The sequence below is a fragment of the Brachyhypopomus gauderio genome, chromosome 1 (assembly GCF_052324685.1).
Source record: "Brachyhypopomus gauderio isolate BG-103 chromosome 1, BGAUD_0.2, whole genome shotgun sequence".
Classification (NCBI taxonomy): domain Eukaryota; kingdom Metazoa; phylum Chordata; class Actinopteri; order Gymnotiformes; family Hypopomidae; genus Brachyhypopomus; species Brachyhypopomus gauderio.
Window position 1 is genome coordinate 4,293,598 of NC_135211.1, and position 6,770 is coordinate 4,300,367.

General features: G+C 44.9%; 1 protein-coding gene and 1 long non-coding RNA gene across 4 annotated transcripts in view; one reads left to right on the forward strand and one right to left on the reverse strand.

Moving 5' to 3' along the window:
- Positions 1-374: 374 nt before the first annotated feature.
- On the reverse strand, positions 375-2,564 carry LOC143519781 (uncharacterized). Its single transcript, XR_013132553.1, has 2 exons — positions 2,349-2,564; positions 375-1,602 (listed from the first exon to the last, which is right to left on the reverse strand). It is a non-coding gene; the product is annotated as an uncharacterized LOC143519781 (long non-coding RNA).
- A 2,493-nt stretch (positions 2,565-5,057) lies between these two features.
- The window catches only part of LOC143519880 (uncharacterized), a 23,835-nt gene continuing 22,122 nt past the window's right edge, over positions 5,058-6,770 (forward strand). For all 3 annotated transcript variants that reach the window (XM_077013540.1, XM_077013556.1, XM_077013532.1), the window contains exon 1: positions 5,058-5,212. The gene's annotated coding sequence lies outside the window, so the exon portion shown is untranslated. The remainder of the gene's footprint in view (positions 5,213-6,770) is intronic.

Genomic DNA, 6,770 nt, shown 5'->3' on the forward strand with positions numbered 1-6,770 from the left:
AGGGTAATTAATGGTTTGGTATCTGAAGGATTTAACTATGAATTCTTTGGAGGTTTTGGCAACAACCACTTTTGAATGACATCAACACAGACAATTTGGTGAAAATAAATGATACATTTATTTAAAACTAACTATTCTAAAACAAACGGCATCAACAAGGATCAGTACATTTACAGTGAAGACTGGGTATCTAGTGTGTGTGTGTGTGTGTGTGTGTGTGTGTGTGTGTGTGTGTGTGTAAAAAGGGGAGGAGAGTAATGTGTGCACGCGCTTGTGCGCGTGTGAGGAGGCGGGAGTTGTAGTTTCAGTTCTCCTATAGAGAACAAAGCAACTAAAATGGCGCCGACTTTAAACAGTAGAGCAGCGCGACTGTGTTAATTAGCTCAGCTGGTTTATTCCAACGTGGTCAGAACAAAGAGTAATGGAGCTGGCTTAATAACTAAAAATTAATGTGATGTGTCTGAGAATGGGGAAGACTACAAGTTGTCCATTAATCAGATAAATAAAAGATGGTGGCATGCACAGCAAAGAGAACTTTGTATGTACAAATCTTGATGAAGATTATGAAAATAAAGTTAAACACATTCAGAATGTATTAACAGAAAGCTTGGTTAACTCTACAGTTCAAATAACTTTGCCCTTTTATAAACTATGCCCAGCGTTAAGAGTCTCACGTGTTGAGGATTTGGGGTAGTGTCGTCCTCCCTGAATTCTCCTGGAATTAGGAGGGAATTTCCACCGCAGGCTCCTCGTTGATTAAACGACGTCGTCCAGGTGTGCTGGGGAATCGTCCAGGAACGCGAGTCTCGTTCACGGTTTAACAACAGGGAGTTGATCGCCTTTGTTTCAGTCCGTGTGGCCGCGTTAGCAAGCTTGATTGAAGTCGTTCGGTGAATCTGTTGTCGCGGTAACGTTGATCGGTTGCTGGTTAGATTGCACCATAACTCGGGCTCGTTAATTAAGTAATACGACTTTCAGCTGTTTGCCGTTAGTCGTTGCAAAGTTCGCGTGTTCTCAAAGAAAAACCGGAGAGAGAGGAGTGGCGGAGCCTCTCTTTAATAGGTCTAACCTATGTGTCGGTCAAACCAGAGAGAGAAGGAGATATTACGGAGCCTCTCTTTAATAGGTCTAACCTATGTGTCGGTCAAACCAGAGAGAGAAGGAGATATTACGGAGCCTCTCTTTAATAGGTCTAACCTATGTGTCGGTCAAACCAGAGAGAGAGGGAGATATTACGGAGCCTCTCTTTAATAGGTCTAACCTATGTGTCGGTCAAACCAGAGAGAGAAGGAGATATTACGGAGCCTCTCTTTAATAGGTCTAACCTATGTGTCGGTCAAACCAGAGAGAGAAGGAGATATTACGGAGCCTCTCTTTAATAGGTCTAACCTATGTGTCGGTCAAACCAGAGAGAGAGGGAGATATTACGGAGCCTCTCTTTAATAGGTCTAACCTATGTGTCGGTCAAACCAGAGAGAGAGAGATGAATGGCTGTTCAGGGTATTTAAACACCTGAACTGTAGACACACCCTTACTTCCGTCAAAGCAAGCTTGTTCAATGTGTTGCCAGTGGTACTGCCACCTGCTGGTTTAGCATGGTACCTACAGGGGTAGATAGTGAGAGAGACAGGAGGAGATGAGGGAGGGGTAGATAGTGAGAGAGAGACAGGAGGAGGAGATGAGGGAGGGGTAGATAGTGAGAGAGACAGGAGGAGATGAGGGAGGGGTAGATAGTGAGAGAGACAGGAGGAGATGAGGGAGGGGTAGATAGTGAGAGAGAGACAGGAGGAGGAGATGAGGGAGGGGTAGATAGTGAGAGAGAGACAGGAGGAGGAGATGAGGGAGGGGTAGATAGTGAGAGAGAGACAGGAGGAGATGAGGGAGGGGTAGATAGTGAGAGAGAGACAGGAGGAGGAGATGAGGGAGGGGTAGATAGTGAGAGAGAGACAGGAGGAGATGAGGGAGGGGTAGATAGTGAGAGAGAGACAGGAGGAGATGAGGGAGGGGTAGATAGTGAGAGAGACAGGAGGAGGAGATGAGGGAGGGGTAGATAGTGAGAGAGAGACAGGAGGAGGAGATGAGGGAGGGGTAGATAGTGAGAGAGACAGGAGGAGATGAGGGAGGGGTAGATAATGAGAGAGACAGGAGGAGCAGATGAGGGAGGGGTAGATAGTGAGAGAGACAGGAGGAGATGAGGGAGGGGTAGATAGAGAGAGAGAGACAGGAGGAGGAGATGACGGAGAGTTCTGACCTCCTGACCCACAACACAGAAGAGTTACAGACACATTCAGAAAAATCTAAAAGTATCATATAAAACAGAATTTTAAAAATCATAATAAAACAAATACCTATTGATCCCTGCTTCGATTCTGGGAGAATAGGAAGAATCACAAAGCACGCTTAGTCAACCAGGACTCACTGTGATCGGGTTACAAGCAGATCAGTCAAACTCGTATCCGAAGGTGGTCAGACACGGATCTCGTCCGCATCTAAGTGTAAATGACACAAGCTTTCTTTATCCATATATGATTACACAAACTGAAGTATGTCTGCTGAGCATGGACTTCTCCCTCATACCCAAAATATCCTCTAGACAGTAGTGATGCTGACAACTGCAGAAATGAAAACAGCAGTTAAGCAAAGTCTCCTCCTCTTCCAACAACACAGACGATATGTTGCCCTTGTTAAAGAATCCCTTCCCATTTTTGACAGCATATATTATACAGATAGTAGTAGATGATTGAAATGTTGTTTACAGTAGGACGTAGACCATATGATGTATGTGTTTGTGTGTTGTTTTAATGCAGAGAGTAAAACTGTATTGGATCTTGTCACACTGGGGATGAGTGTAATAAGTGGATCTAGATTATATTGGGAAATGCTTGTTAATGGTGTGGACAGACCCGGTCCTGGCCACTGGGCCCAGTTCAGCTGTATTAACTGTTTAGTCCTTTACTCCTTCAGAAGTTAGTTTTCTCTCACAGTTTCTCTCTTTGTGTGTCTCCAGTTAAGAAACACGGGGCTGCATCTGTATTTGCATGAACGATTAAAACAAATGTCATTGGACTGTTTACCACTTTCTGGCATTGAGAACTTTTGTACATTTTTTTTTTGGACTATGTATGACTCATGTCAATCTAATTTATCAATTACTGTTGTTTTACATTTCATTGTTGCACGTTTTAATCTCAGAATGGCAAATGTTAATGTTGGAGACAAAATATTCAATTTACATTTTGAGGAGAAAAAAAAAATAGATCTAGCCAGGAAAACCGACTGTTATTTGCAGCTCTTGTAAAACGTAAGCTGATTTGGGGGTTTAAGTTTGACAGTGATTGTGCTTTGACGTTTCAGTGCTGCGGTGAAGGGCAAGCTTGCACTTCCATGGTATTATTCATGTGAAGTGTTTTTAACTACAATGAATAAGGAAATAAAATAATAAGATATTTCTTAAATCTTTGAGCCTCTCTTGTAGCTAGCAGGCAAGTGAAAGTTTATTTGCACTGGAAGAGTTTTGCTTAGCTATTGGCTAGAAGAATCTAAACAGGCAATTAAAGGATGAAGAATCTTACTGTCTGCCTTATTTCATGAGCTAGAGAAAAAGAACGAGAGAGAGAGAGAGAGAGAGAGAGAGAGAGAGAGCTCATTGTTGGTTGTTTAAAATGAATCTTACACTTAATTGGATCCTGTTTCAACACCAGCAGGAGGTCAGAGGTCATGTGCACAGGTGACACGTGAGAATGCATCCACTTCCACGCTCATTTAAGCATGGCAATCATTCAGCACGTGTGCAAGTGACTTTAAAGGTACGTCAGACATTAGCGACTATCAAAAGCCACAGCATTATGCGTTAAGCAGAATTGAAAATTTCACATCAATTTAGCTCCAAGCTCGCTCTCTGACCAACAACCAGATCTCCGCCATGCCAGACATCTTTTCTTAGACAGTCTTTTCTTGGGTTCTTGGGAGTACGTGCGCTTGGCTCCCACTATCCACCGTCTGTGCACAGAAAGAATGAAACCGCTTTCTCACACTCTCTCAAGCTCTCTTTCTGTTATGGAATAGCCTTCCAGCTCCAATCCGAGATTCTGACACAGTTCCAATCTTTAAATCTAGACTTAAGACTCACCTATTTAATCAAGCCTTCAGCTAATATTCTACATGTGAAGGTGTGGAGCTCAGGAGCCCCCAGTCATTGAGACTTCTGATAATCTGAGATATTGATGCTGTCATCCAGCCATGTCATGGTATCACTCTAGTTGTGACAATGACTTGGGTGTAAAGCAATGTCTCAGTGATCCTCATGACTGTGGTCACCTCTGAACCCCTCCCCTTAGTTATGCTGCTATAGATTAGTCTGCCGGAGCCACATGCTCATCACTGGCATGTGAGATATATATTGTATATATATCTGCTTATATCTTGCTTATCCCCTTACGGTGGGCCAATCCTCTTGGTCCAAACACCCCACCCCAAAACTCCAAACAAAATATTGAGCTACACAGACAGGGACCATAACACCCTGGACAAACACATCAAGCTTTGTAGCTGCAGAGAGACGAGAGAGGTTTGATAGAAGAGGAGACATAGGGAGAGAGAGAGAGAGAGCGAGAGTGAGAGGGAGAGAGAGAGGGAGGGGAGATAGAGATTACAGCAGGAAGAGATAGAGAGAGAAAAAACATGAAGGAGAGACACCCAGACAGGCAGACGAATAGTCAGACAGACAGACAGACAGACAGATGGACAGAGGAGGGTGCTGGGGTGAGGGTGTGAGCCCGAAACAGAAAGAGGAAGTGATTAAAGAGAGAGAGAACTGCCTAAAGGGCAGGGAGGAAGAGTTTGCTGTGGCTGTGTGAACAAACGGTGTGTTTGTGACTGATAAGTGCGAACGGCGGCCTGTGACTTGTCAGCCTATTAACAGCCCAAAACGGGGAGGGAGCATGCCAGATCCACCAATAGCGATTTGTTCTCACCGCTGGAGGAACTCTCTCAGCAAATGAGTGGGGGGGGGGGGGGGGGGGTGTGATAGGACACTGCCACTCCTAGACGTGCTCTGAAAGCCACTATCATCATCTGACAGTGCTGAGGGCCCGTGACACTCTTTCAGACACTCTTCCAGGCCACTACCACACTCTCTGACGACAGACTAAACAGCAGACTAAACTCCGTGTGCGTCTACAGTTTTGTTGTGGAACAGACACCCTAACTGAATGTGAGTGTGTTATTCTTTCAATTCTCTCTATCTCTACTTTTTTTATGCCTCGTGTCTTTTCATAAGTTTCTTACAACTTCTCTTTTCTGGAAGGTTACTGGTCTTAACAGTTTCATTTATTATAAAGTGATAGTAAATGATTATAAAATATTACTCTAGTTTGAGTAAGCCAGACAAAGTGTTTGTGGTCAAGCTGACGTCAGCCATTGGCCAATGAATCACACAGTGCAATAATCCTGTCTGTGATTGGTTCAGGATCAGCTGATGCACACACATTAAACAATGATCATGTTTGATTCACTGATCTTGGCCATTATCTCCACTATACATTTCTTATCTGGTTTCTTTTCATTAGCCGAAATGTTTACCTACTGTGACTGGATGGTCATGGTGTTTGATTTAATGCACACACGCCACTGGTCTGGGAAAAAATGAGAAAATATGACTATAATCGCCATGGCTACAAACACCACTGCTGTAAAAACGGACATAAACGTATCAGATTGGATTTTGCTCTCATGCGTGGCCGTGCCAGTAAATAAACTCAAATCCAAATCTGAAACCAACCCCGACGTTCTGAGCAGGTCTGTGTTGTGTCTGTGGATCAGCTGTCATCTCTACATCTGCTCATCACAGCGGCTTCCCCTAATGTAGCCCAGGGACTTCAACTCATTACGTTCACTTAATTACGGAGGCTGTCGGGTGCTGAACCGGGCGTGTAGGAACTGGCCAATGCAGAGGAGAGTTGGAAGAACAGAACTGAGATTAGGACAGAGAGCGCCAGCCTCTGTTGGAGGTAACCGAACCAGGGTGGAGGGGGTGGTGCTTTGGGTGGTGGTGGGTTCCACCAAGAACAGGTGATGCCTTTCCAGTTTGCAGTTTCCCCATCAGGCTGAAGAGCAGAAGTGTTGTGCTAAATAAACACCCCCGATGCCCAGGAGCGGTAGGAGAGAGAGAGAGAGAGAGAGAGAGAGAGAGAGAGAGAGAGAGAGAGAGAGAGAGAGAGGAAGATGATTTCTGGTGACCAAGATAGATAGAGGCAGGAAGAGAAAGTGAGAGATAGATGAGACGGAGGTGGGTTGAGGGGGAGAGAGGGAGATAAGAGCGGAGATGGAAAAAGAAGGAGAGAGAGATAGAGAGAGAGAGAGAGATAGCGGGAGGAGGGAGAGCGACGTCTCTGATCCGAGCACGGCTCTGCAGTAGACGTGAAGCCGGGGAGTTCGTCTCCGTCCCCGTGACTCCATCGCCTCTGCACTGTTACACTCATGATTAAGTGTAAATTAACTCCTCCTGGCTGCTGCTGCAACTTGCTCAGTGTGTTATGGGTAATTAGTGTTGTTGTTGTTGTTGTTCATGTTGTTGTTTTGATGATGCTTTGTTTACAAAGCCCCCCCACTTGCGCCTTGCTCAAGGGCCATGCTCCCTTTCCCCTAATGCACATGGGGGGGGTCAAGCAGGTTAAACGGTTACAGGTAATGGCCTCCCTTGCAGTTAGAATGAGAGGAGGAGAGAGAGTATTATGGGATAGCTGTCAGTAGGCGCTATCCTAGCTACTGTA